Below are 12771 nucleotides of genomic sequence, written 5' to 3' on the forward strand. Positions count from 1 at the left end.
GCATCATCCAGCCTCTTTGGAGCACAGGCTGGGGAAGGCGTGCAGAGGAACAGGGCAGGGAGAGGAGGAGCTGGAGATGTTTGCTAGCAAATAAAGGACTGTGTGCTTAAACACTCCTGCCCTGCCTATCCCTCCCTGGCAGCGTTTGCTCAGCAAACACAGCTAATTCACCAGCTTCCCAACGTTTGATTCAGTCTGCAAAAGCAAACCTCACATCCCATGTCCCCAAAGGCCTCCTCTCCCTGCTGCCTCACCCCCAGACGTGCAGCTCAGCTCCAGCCCTCTGCTCTTGCCCACATGCCCCGTTCTTCCTTCCCACCCCCTGCGATCTGAGAGCTGTGTGGGAGCAGGCTGAGGTGCGCACGGTGGGATGTTGGAGCCGAGCTCTCCTCTGCCCCCAGCCCTCAGGAACGTGGGAAAACACAAGGCTGGGCAGGGTTTTCCTGGGATGACACCCATGGCCAGGCAGCTGCTCAGGGCGAGCACAGCCCTGGTTCCGTGTGGGTTTGCCCACGAGAAGGGGCACGAGCCAGGGTATGAAGGGCTGGAGGAGGGAAAGCTGGAGTGGGACAGGGGCAGAGATGGCTCCTGCTCCCCTCTGGAGAAAGGCGAGAGGTTTTGCAAAGGAGCAGGCGAGACTTCAGCTCTGTTTTGGCTCAGAAACCCGGGTTTTTATTTGGATGGTTCTTTGTAACCAGTGGCCCTGGAGAGGACACAACCCTGAGCCTTTGGCTGCAGCAGTGGGAAAAGGTTTTCTCCCTTGACTGGAAGGTGCCCGGTAAAAGCGTGTCTGTTTGAGGTTATCAAACTGCCAGACACAGGAAACCGACCTGAGATCACCAAACTCATGCAGGCATTGTTTTATACACGAGTCACCAGTAGCTCTGTGGAGGCACTACAGTCGTTATGGTAATGGTAATGAAATCCAATATATTTAACAGGGCACTTCAGAAGCCAAAATACTTTCAGCAACTCCAAAACGCTGAGTTTGAGCCAGAGTGTAACACCCTTTTCATTTTGGGATGGCAGCGAGGCTATTCTGCTGAAATCAGAGACTCTTTAAGGCTGGAGAAGCCCGCTGAGGTCACCAGGTCCAACCATTAAAGCAGCTGGTCATTAATTGCTGTTTGTGGCTTGGGAACGTGTTTTCCCAGTGCCACGGCACTGTGCTGAGGTGCCAGGGCTGCCTGGCTCCAGCGGTGCTTGGACAAGGGCTGTGAAGGACCACGATGGAACCGGTGCTGTGTTTGGAACGTGTTTCCCCTGATCACAGCGCAGTAAATGTGCGCAGACCTTCCCCTTGGGTCTGAATTAGCCCAGGGAGACCCCAGTCAGAGCCAGGACCAAACCTGGTTTGGGTTTGTTTTGCCGGGTCGTGGCTGTCTGGAGAGCAGCAATTCCTTTGTCCTGGCAGGGTCTGGGCACCCGGGTGTCTGTCACCCACCTGGAGCCCCGGGCACACGGCTGCTAAAGGCCACAGCAGTCCCTGCCGCGCCGCTGGGAAGGGACACGGCTTTGGGAAAGCCACGGGCAGCACGGCCGTGTCCTGGAGCCAGCGCCGGCGGTGACATATGCTCCCTCCTCGGCAGCCCGCCTTTCATCGCGGGTGCTCGCAGGAGGCCCATTAAACACTTAGCTGACCTTGGACCTCTGCCCGCGCCAGCTGCCCGGGAGCCGCGGCTGTCAGCGCTGATGGAGCGCGGCCGGCAGCGCCCGCAGGGACAGCGCGGGGACACCGGGCAGGGACAGCGCGGGGACACCGGGGAGGGACAGCGCGGGGACATCGGGCACGGACAGCGCGGGGACACCGGGCACGGACAGCGCGGGGACATCGGGCACGGACAGCGCGGGGACACCGGGCAGGGACAGCGCTGTGACACCGGGGAGGGACAGCGCGGGGACATCGGGCAGGGACAGCGCGGGGACACCGGGCAGGGACAGCGCGGGGGCACCGGGCAGGGACAGCGCGGGGACACCGGGGAGGGACAGCGCTGTGACACTGGGGAGGGACAGCACGGTGACACCGGGGGAGAGACAGCACGGTGACACCGGGCAGGGACAGCGCCGGGACACCCGGCAGGGACAGCGCGGGGACATCGGGGAGGGACAGCGCGGTGACACCCGGGAGGGACAGCGCGGTGACACCCGGGAGGGACAGCACGGTGACACCGGGGGAGAGACAGTGCGGTGACACCCGGGAGGGACAGCGCGGGGACACCGGGGAGGGACAGCATGGTGACACCGGGGGAGAGACAGTGCGGTGACACCTGGGGAGGGACAGCACGGTGCCACCGGGGAGGGAGACCAGCGCCGGGCAGGGCACCGGTGCCACAGAGCGGCTCCCGCCGGCTCTGCCTCTCTGCCGGCCCCGAGCGCCCCTCCGGGTTCATCCCCCGGTCTGAATTTTCCAGCTGAGCGCCCTGGGTTGTGTCAGAGCGAGAGGGGAGATCAAAACCAGACACAGCCTCTGGCGCTGAGGCATGGAGAACAACTGGGCTGGGCTGGTTTGAGCCCTCCTGCTGTTGTCCTGCTGGGAGCAACCTTGCCATGGAAGTGCTTCTGGTGAAACCTTTCCATGGAAGTGCTTCTGGTGCAGGGGTGGCACGGCCCAGCTGCAGGGTTCTGGGTGAGGTTTTGGGCTTGCTTTCCCATCAGGGATCGGCAGTGCCCCTCACACCGTCTCATCCATGCTGCATCCCTTGAGTGCAGTGTTGAGCCCTTGAATTGTTCGAGTTTTTGTTTTTACAGCCCAAATCTGAACCACCACCCTGCTGTGTCCTGCTCAGCCTCTCAGATGTCCCGGCCTTAACTCTAAAAACACCCAAATTTTCCATGACAACTTATAAAAGATCTTCCATGCTCTTAGCAGAGCCTCACGATCCCCTCCCAAGCACCTCTGGGGTCTTCACCACTGCTGGACCCGAACTCCCCCGTGCCAGGCTACCTCCAGCATTTCTCCAGCCTGTCCTGGGCTGTTCATTTTATTTTTGGTTTCTAGAGTGAAATGCTGAGGTTTAATCTATTCCTTGGGAGGAGAAACAACCAAGAGCTGCCCCTGCCAGACTTTGCAGGCAGCTGGAAGAGGAGAAACCATATGAAAGGGTGGGAATGGGAAGTCCTGCACCACCAGCAGAACTGAGCCGTGACAAACTGCAGAGCCGCCTCCCTGTTTCCCTCCAGCTGTATTCGGGGAGAACCTTCGGGAAATAGGGTATGAAAACGCTTTTAGCTGCACCACCCCGCTGGTTGCACCCCCAGAGTTAGAAAGAAGAGTTCTGCCTTCACCACCTGTGCCTCTCCCTGGGTAGTCATTAGGTTTTTCTGGGAGCCTGGTAGGATACAGCGAGCTTCCAAAAGGAGACGTGGCTGCTCTGTGTCCCAGGGGAAATTAGTATGTGGGAAAGGATGGAAATTGTGGCTCTCTTTGCCAGGTGCAGGCTGGCTGCTCAGGGAACCTCTTGAAGAGATGGGAATGTTTGCCCTGCAGACAGGCTGCAGGCACCTGGTAAATTAGAGCAACCTCCCTTCAGTGAACAGATTTTCCTGTCGTGAGGAGCAAACTCTCCTTGGAAGCTCTGGTGCCCATTGGAAGGGCTCTCACCCTTTTCCCTCAGCCCCAGGGAGATTTTTTAGGGTGAGGGAGAAACCCCTAAGACTCCTATTTCTGCCACCTATCAGATCTCCCCTTGGGAATGGGCTGGGGGAGGGGGGATTTGCAGCTTTGTGGGATTTGTCAGCCCCCAGAGATTCCTCTGCACCCAGACGAGAGGCGAGCTGTGGTTTTCCAGCAGTGTCCTTTGATTTGGGCAGTTGAAAGGCGGCTGGGCTGCAGCAGGCAGCTGCCACCACTCCTGCCCTATCTCTGCTGGACACAGCCGAGCTGAGGATCTGAAACCCGGCGTGCCTTTGAAAAAATCTTCACTCAGAAACTTTGCTTGACACAGTGAGGAACAAAAAAGGGACTCGGAGCTGTGCAGGGGCATGGAAAGAGCAAGATATGAAGGAGGAGTGCTGCTCCTGATGTGGCAGTGCTGTTTTGGTGCCTTGACTCTGAAATAAATGCCCCAACTGGTGCTGGGCTGATTCCTCCTGGCTGGTTCCTCTGCTCGGCCATGGAAACCGCATCCCCTTTTTGCTTGGCTTGGAAAAGAAATTCCCCTGGAGGCTCAAGGTGGAGCTGAGGGGCGCTGGGTGAGGGGGTGTAGGCCTGGTTTTGTGCCTGAGGTGTTTTGATTTTCTGGAATTCCCTTCCCAGGGAATCTTCTGTAAACAAGAGACAGGTTTTTGTAAACTGCATTTATGTTATTCATTCCTTTTCCTAGGAGGGATTTCTCCTTGTTGTCCCTCTGCTCTGACCAATGGGAGGGAAGAGGTTTTGCCCTTTTGTCACCAGTCCAATTGGTCTGTGTAAAATGGTGTATAAGGGAGACACATCCCAGAAATAAAGGAGTTATTTCAGCCTTCTGAATCTCGGAGTCTGTGTCGTTGTGGTGTAAAACAGCATCAAGGAGGGGACAGACAGGGGTGACCTGGTGTGACAGGGGTGACCTGGTGTGACAAACCTGCCAGGACTTTGCCACCACCATTGCAGGAATCAGGGTTTGGGCTGGAAGGGATCTTAAAAATCATCTTGTTCCATGGGCAGGGACATCTCCCACTGGACCAGGCTGTTCAGAGTCCCATTCCATGGCCTTGCACGAGCACTCTGATGTTGCCCAGAGCCTGGGCACATCCTGGGGGAGGCAGGGAGAAGGTGGAGCCCCTGTGTGAGCACAGAGAAGCTGGGCTGCTGCTGTGGCACCGCCGTAGGAGCAGCTTGGAGCAGGCTGGGATGACCTTTTCCCACTGTCTCCCACACGTGGGTGCCGGACATGTCCTGTGCTGGTCACCCGGGCCAGGAGAGGCCCGGACAGGGGTGTCCTGGCCCTGCTGAGGCTCCAAAGCGCGCTGCCCTGCAGGAGGAGCTCTCCTTCATCCCCCCTTCTGCATTATTATTTCCCCCCCCTCTTTAAATTCATCTCCCTCCGCCAGCCGGGGCTGTCCCTGCTGGAAAATTACTCTGACAAAAGCTCCCTCAGCAGTAATTACCTAAATGGGGGGAAGGGAGGGGAGATCCATTTAGAATCCACTTCATTGCGGGATTAGCTAATTAATTAACGGTTTCACTGACAACTCGAAGGGGAAGAGTGTGTTAAATAGGAAGGCTCTGGAGCTTGATTTATGTGATCTGACACCCACGGTCTCTCGGCCAAGTTGCCATCCCGCCTTTCCCCGGGCCGTGGGGTCCCACCCGCCGCCTCTCCCGGGATGCCGAGGGGCTGCAGCCCGCCCGGGGCCGCCAGAAGGCTGGGGACGCGTGTGGGGACACGTGTGGGGACACAATGCCGAGGTGGAGGGGAGCACGGGGTTATTGGCTGGCAGATGAAGGCGGGCTGTGGCCACCGAGCTGGCAGGGACACCCATCTGCCCGGCTCTGGCACAAAGAGCCAGCGAGGAGGAGGAGGAGGAGGAGGAGAGGATGCTCCTGACCTGTGCTCCCTCCCGCCTGCTGTCGCTGGGAGAAGGAGGCTGGGAAAAGTTTGGATCTGAGTCACGTCCTCTTGTCACCCCCAGCCCCAAACTGTGCCCGTGGTGGCTGCAGCGTGTCCGTGGCTGGGAGGGCGTTTGGGGTGGCAGCAGGAGCAGGAAACGTGTCCCCTGGCTGGGAATGGAGCTGCTGAGAGGCCCAGTGGCCCCAGCAGCAGATAAATCCTGTCCTCTGCTCCAGGAGCCCTGGGCGTGTCTGTCACCCCACAGAGCCTCTCTCCCTCCCCATCGCCACCCTGATGTGGTGACTGCAGACCTGAAAGGACCTTTGGAAGGGTTCTGGCTGCCAACCCTGCCCCTCACAGAGCTGCCACCAGACAGCTCCCAGTGTCACCCATGGCCCAGTGGCCGGGGAAGATCCCAGACCACACCAGGGACGGGGCTGTGCAGAAGGTTTGAGCAGCATGGCCCTGCCCACACGTGGCCATGGGGAGCCTGAGGGAGGCAGGACGGAGCTGGCAGTGCCCCCTGGCATGGCTGGGGTGAGTTTATTCGGTCTCAGACGGCTGCTCTGAACAGGAGGGAGCTCCCAGCAGCAGGAGGATGGCGACTCCAACTCTCCTCTCCAGCATCCCGTGCTCTGCCTGCCTTCCCTTCTGGATTTTTTTCTTTTTTTTGGGGTGGTTCTTGGAGCAGATTGGGGTTCAGGGATTGCTCTGCCCACCACCCAAATTCCCCCCTGCTGCCAGGTGACTGTCACCCACGCTAGCATCCCAAGGGACAACCAGCTGTGGCTTTGGATGGGAAAAAATAAAACTCGAGAGTTTCCAGCTGGATTTGTTAATTTGAGGCAAATGTTAAAACGTGTATTGAAAAAAAAAAAACAACCAACCCAACCCCGTGCTTTTCCCGGTTAATTTGCATTTGTTTGTTTGTTTGCATTCTGCAAGGGCTGTAATTCCCTTTGGAGGGAACAAAACTGCCAAGTTTCACACCTTCTCTGGAGGTGAAAATTTCTCACGTCGGTAGCAAACCCAGGGATTGGTTTGGGCAGAGACAGGAGTGGGGAGAGAGCAGTGGGACTGGGTTTCCTTCCACTTTCATCTGCTTCTGCAAGGATGAAGGGCAATTATTGATTATCAGTTGCTGCAGAGCTGCAAAAATAGAAGGGGACTGAGAGGTGCAGCAGGGGACAAGGTGGGACATGCACGGAGAGCTGGGAGCTCATCCCAACCTCTCTGCCCTGCTCCTGCCAGCCCCTGGTGCTTCCCAAACCTCGCCCCGCTGACTTCCAGCATTGTTTCAGCCACTTGAGCGCCGGAGGCAGGGAGTGGGTTAAATCCAAATTAATGTTAAACGCCAAATAAATAAATAAACGGAGGGAGTTGCGGGGTGGGGTACGGGGCTGCACCCCCCGGATCTGCCCCCACCCCCGGGAGCACTTGGATTGCTTTTTTTGATGGCTTCTAAATAGAGGCGCCCGCTCGCATCTGGGAGGAAAATGAAACAGATTTCATTTTTCACACGCGGCACAATGGCCGCGCTGACAAAAGAGGAAGGCGGCCCATTGTCCTGCTCTGCATCTTCACATCCTACCTCTGTCCCCCGAATTAACCCCTTTCACCCCCGCCTTTGTGGCGGCACCACTCCGGAGCTGCCGAACAAAGGCGGCAGAAAGGCCCCGCCGTGTCCGGGGGGTGGGCGCCGGGGAGGGGCCGTGTGTCCCTGTCCCCCGTGTGGGTGTCCCTCGTCTCGCTGCCTGTCCCTGTCCCTGTCCCTGTCCTGTCAGGACCTTCTCCATCAGGTCCTACCTGCCGCCCTGGCAGCCAGGGTGAGGAGTGTTGTGTTCCCCCAGCTTCTCTTCCTCTGGGGATTGGAGTTTTCAGCAGCAGCAGGCTCACACCGAGGGAGAAGCGTCACCCGGGGAGTGTCTTCACCCGAGGAGCTCTGGATGCTTCAGCGTCGTGGCCTGAGCCATAAAGGATGAGCACCTGACTCCCTGCAAGCATCCCTCTGCTCCTGAGGGCTGAGACCTGCTAGACCCAGACCCAGAGCTGTGGTGACCCCATTAACCACAAATTTTATGTGCACATTGAGTTTTGTTTTTGTTTCTTCCAAAGCTTTTCATTCCCAGCTCTGTGATGGTTTGGCTTGTCACGCTTAGACCCCAGCAGCGCAAAGCTACAAAGCTAAGGTGGGGGGAAAACCCAAAGTGGGTTTTTTGGGCAAAGCTCTCAGGGGTTTGGGGGTAGCTTGGGTTGGTTTTGGTGTGACCCTCAAGGACAGGGCAGGATGAGCACAGGCAGGCCCCGGCACGTGGCTGCAGCACGGCTTGGACAGCAGAGGTCCAGTTCCACGGGGAAGCGATTTCAGAGACTGCAGCATTCCCGGGAGCTGGGGAAATCTCAGGATTTCTCTCCCCAGCCTGCTGCTTTATCTCCTCGGGGGTCTCGTTGCTGTGTTGTGTTCCCCCGGATCATTTTGGCTCCTGTCTATCTGACAAGCCCTCCTGCTCCGAGATGACACCGCGGCGATGACGCCTGCGATAATTCCCTCCGTCCCTGCAATCAATGCCCTCTCCTGCCTTCAGCTGCAGCGGGATTTTTAGATGAAAAAAACCCCCATAAAAATCACACCCAGAGATGTGTTTTTCTCTTTCCAAGCTCGGTCTTTGCAGCAGCTGCTCGTGCTGGGGTCCTACATCTCTCTGCTGCCTCGGTGGGGTGTCCCCTCAGGTTTGGGATGGGGCAAGGATCAGGCCAGGCTGATATTTCAGGGGGGGATTTTCTGGCAGTAGGATTTCCCCTCCCCACCCAAGAGGACACCCACGAGCACTGCAGAGGGGACAAGGACCTGATCAGCCCTGTCTCTGGTGGCACCCGTGGCCGTGCCATCCCTCTGCCTGTGAGCAGCTGCCTCGTGCAGTTCCCAACTGCAGCATCCCTTTAAATAGCGAGGGACTGCACTCCCACCCGGGGCCTGCAGAAGGTTAGATAAGAGAATACAAACCACAATGCTTGCCCTTTTTTTTTTTCTTTCTTTCTTTCTTTTTTTTTATCTTTCCTTTTTTTATTATCTTCTTATAGCTTTCGAATTATCTTCACAGACACTACATGAATTTAGTCAGGGCAGGTAAGGTCACTGGCAGACACAGTTGCTCATATTTATGTATATTCACCAGGCAAAGGAGATAAATGGGAAAACAGGCGCAGAGGGGGACGGGGAGGGAGGGAGGTCGTGGGGGGAGTATGGGCTGCAGCAACCCCAGGGTAGGCTGAGGAGGGGCAGGGTGTGGGCATGGGCACCAGGAACGCCACCAAGGTGGGGCTGAGCTGGGTGTCACGACATGTGACAGAGGGGACAACAGGCAGGGGCAGGAAGAGCAGCACCTGGGCGATCAGGAGGGGAGGGAGGGCAGGGTTTCCTGCCAGGCTGGTGGGAAATCACCCTGGACAATGATGGGGATTGAGTGGAGCCCTTTCCTCTGCACATTTGTGAGTCAAGCAACGTCATGGGTGGGGTTACAAAGCAGGGTCAGGATTTGGTAGCTCACTAAAGACACCAGAAATTTGGGTAAAGTGATTCTTACACCTCATCCTTGGCACAGAGGGTGGTGCTGTGCTGGGTCCAGCACCAGGCTCTGTCCTGACCATTCCAGGTCAGAGGGAGCCATGGAGAGATGGAGGTGACCACACCATGGAAAATGGAGGTGACCACACTGTGGAGAGATGGAGGTGACCACACCATGGAAAACTGGGTGTCACCACGCCATGGAGAAATGGAGGTCACCATGTCATGGAGAGATGGAGGTGACCACACTGTGAAGAGATGGAGATGACCACACCATGGATGGAGGTGACCACACCATGGAGAGATGGAGGATCCATGCCATGGATGATGGCCATGACCACATCCTGGGGAGCTGGAGGTCACCACGCCATGGAGAGATGAACACCCCACACCTGGAGGGGTGGATGCCTGGTGGTCTCAGGCTGGAAGGGCCGTGGCAGGAGCTGCAGTGCCTGGCCCAGCTCTGGCTGCAGGGGAGCTCTGGGCAGGAGCTGGTGCTGCCAGTGCTGCTCCAGCCTGCACTGGGGAGGATCTCGGGCATGGGAGGCTGGGCTTTGCTGGGGGATGAGGACACAGGGATGGGGAGTGGGGAGTGACTGGGATGGAGGGAGCAGCTGGGAGCTCTTTCCTCCTGAACTGTGCTTGGCATTTCCCAGGGACACAGGGCTGTGGGGGAGAGTGGAGAGGGACAGGCCTGGAGGGGACAGAGCCCTCCAGCAAGAGTGTCCCCTTCCTTAGGAAGCCACATCGCTGCTGGGCAAGCCCAGGGAGGAGGCAGGAGGGACCTCACATGCATGGGCAGGTGACAGATGGCATTTGTGGGGCTGCTGAGGTGGCCAAAACACCAACCTGAGCTTGAGGTGACCCAGCTCTCACTCAGCTTCTGCTCCCCAGCACCTTTCCAACAGAAGAAAAGGAGTGAGAGACCCAAAGGGCTGCTGAGATCAGGCTCAGCTTGGCTGGTGCTGCCTCATGCCAGGTGGCACCTCTCCTTTGCCTCACGAGCCCTGGGGTCCACGAGCATCCCTGGACATCCTCTGTCTCCTGCAGGAAAATCTTTCCAAGCTGTGAGCCCACTAACTGCTGTCAGTGAAATTCAGCAATAAAGAGGATTTTATAAAGGTCTCTTTTCATGGGATAGACCTGGACAGGAGGGAGTGTGGTGGGGACAGGGACAGGGACAGGGACAGGGCTGGACATCAAACTGTTAATGGCAGGAGCATTCCTGGGAAGCTGGAGACCCACACGAGCGACCTGTGATGCTATTTCAAGGAAAATATATAATGCACCTAAAGAAATAGTACAGAAATTGCAAACAAAGCATGCACAGGAGGATATAAAATACCGAGCACAAGGGCACCCACCGATTATAACTTGATTTAAAACCACTTAATTCACTAAATAATAAATGCAGATTTACCAGAGGTGTCAGGACTAAAAGCATGCCTAACAATGCGTTTATTTAATAACTGTTTGCTCTCAATGTCAGGCCACTGTGTCTAGAAAATACAGGCAGCAACCAAAGGCTGCATTTTTTATTCTTTTTCCCAAGGCCTAATATATCTAGGGAAAAAAAAATCAAGAAAGAGAAGTCAAAAATTGTAATGATCTGGCTGAGATGAAACCCGGCTTCCCTTTACCCAGGGATGGAGGAAACCCCCACGGGAAGTGGGAGGCAGAAGAAATCCAGCAGGGCTGTTAATTCTCTGCTGGTGCATGAGAGTGCAAAGGGCTTAAATGGGAAAAAAAAGGGAAAAAAGGAAAAAAAAAGGGAACATCTCCCTGGGGAAACAGTCCCAGAAATGGCTCCTTGTTCCCCAGCTGGAGGGTGATCGGTGATGCAGGATCAGGGGTGGATATTCCCAGGAAAACTGAAGGAGCTGGATGCTCCCGAGCTGCCGTGGGGATGGTGGGAAGTGAAATGAGTGCTGGGTTGGGCTGGCTCATCCCCGGGTGTCTCAAGGAATCATTTTTAGCAGTCTGGGACACTGCAGAGACCTGAACTGCTCCCCAGCAGGATTTGGGGGAACAGCAGAGCCGGGGGTGGTGTTGGCCCAGCATTTCACCAACACAGGCAGACTGAGGGAAGGTCTGGGGGTCTTTGGGGGGCTCAGCTCCACCTGGGAATTCCCCAGGCCACCGGTGACACTCTGGATTTTTAGCCATTGAGCACGGATTGCTCAGTTCAGTGTGAGGGGCTGCTGAGCCCAGGGCCTTGGGAATGTGTGGACAAGATTCCAGCACGGGTTTAGCCTGCAGAAAATAACTGAAGGCCAGGGGGACCTTGTACAGGAAGAACCTGTCCTCTGCAAAGCTGCAGAGGGAGAGGGGTTTGCTGGAGCTTCACAGCACCATCTCTCAGTAAATCCAAGTAAAGAACACGCCACCATCACCCAGAGAAGCTCATCTGAGCCACACTTTCCCCTCCAAAATGAACTAAAATGTTCCGCTCTGCTCCTCATGGGGATGTGCTCAGGGATGAATTCCCCCTAAAATCCATTTCCTGGCCTCTCCCACCTCACCTTCTGCTCCGTGCCCAGCCCTGCTCAGCACCAGGTGGGAAATTCAGGATAATTACTTTCTACATCCCCTGTTTCAGCCTTTCTGTATAAAATACCATGAATGAGATATAAAATCGCCACTGGTCCCCACAGGGAGCAGGAGCTGCTCCTTGCCCAGCCTCTCCTTCCGCAGGCCCATCCTCGTGGCTCTCTGAGCCTCACACAGGCAGAGTTTTAACACTCCGAGTGCTTCCTGAGTGAGTTTGTGCTGCCAGGAGTGTCAGGCTTTGCACAAACAGCCCTGGACCCTATAGATACCCTATAAATCAACAGATGACCTACAGATCCATAGGTACTCTGTAGACACCCTGTAGACCCCTGTGGATCCTATAGATACCCTGTAGATCAGTGGATCCCCTATAGCTCCCCTATAGATAGAACTCCCATAGATCCCCTATAGATCCTCTATATGTACCCTATAAACCGCCTACAGATCTCCTATAGACCGTATAGGTCTGTAGGGACACCTACTGATCCAATCGGGACCAATGGTGATCAATAGGGATCAACCCCTATGGGCCCCAGTAGAATCCTATCGGCACCCACAGACCCCTACAGACCCTATAGAGCCCATAGGGGTGACAGTGGCCGGCGGTGTCCCCGGAGCTGCTGTCCCTGCGTGGCTCCTCCGGGGCCCAGGACAAGGAGGATGAGCGGATTTCCCGGAGCCTTTGGCGCTCAGAGGCCGCGGTTTGTTCACCCCCTGAGACATCGCACGTGCTCCTCCAGGGCCACCCTTGTCCCTTTCCCTGGGGACACAGGCACAGCTTTGTTTCCCCAGCACCTTCCCCGGAGCCTGGCGAGGTGTCAAACCTCTGCTGTGCCAGGCTTGGAGCAGCGGACAGGTCCCCGGGGAGCAGAGGGGACATTCTGGGGTGCTTTGGTGGGTGACCCCTGGCTCTGCCCCCCAGGGAAGCAGCCGGATGGGATCAGACAGAGGTGCTTCGCTTCCCAGTGGCTCAAAGCGAGGAAAACGAAGCTCCGAAGTCAAATCTTCTCCTGGCAGCGCTCCCTGCCCGCACGTGGATTTCTTCCCCCTTCCCACCACCCCTCCTGCTCCCGCTGGAGGTGTTCACGCCGTTCCCAGCGTTCCCAAGCGCTGCAGATCCAGCCC

The 12771-nt window shown here is 56.7% G+C and overlaps 1 long non-coding RNA gene across 1 annotated transcript; it reads left to right on the forward strand.

Annotated features, from left to right (window-relative positions):
* Positions 1–8638: 8638 nt before the first annotated feature.
* LOC136368716 (uncharacterized) lies at positions 8639–9358 on the forward strand. Its single transcript, XR_010744894.1, has 3 exons — positions 8639–8658; positions 9185–9211; positions 9261–9358. It is a non-coding gene; the product is annotated as an uncharacterized lncRNA (long non-coding RNA).
* Positions 9359–12771: the final 3413 nt, after the last annotated feature.

This window comes from Sylvia atricapilla, chromosome 17 (assembly GCF_009819655.1).
Source record: "Sylvia atricapilla isolate bSylAtr1 chromosome 17, bSylAtr1.pri, whole genome shotgun sequence".
Taxonomy (NCBI): Eukaryota; Metazoa; Chordata; class Aves; order Passeriformes; family Sylviidae; genus Sylvia; species Sylvia atricapilla.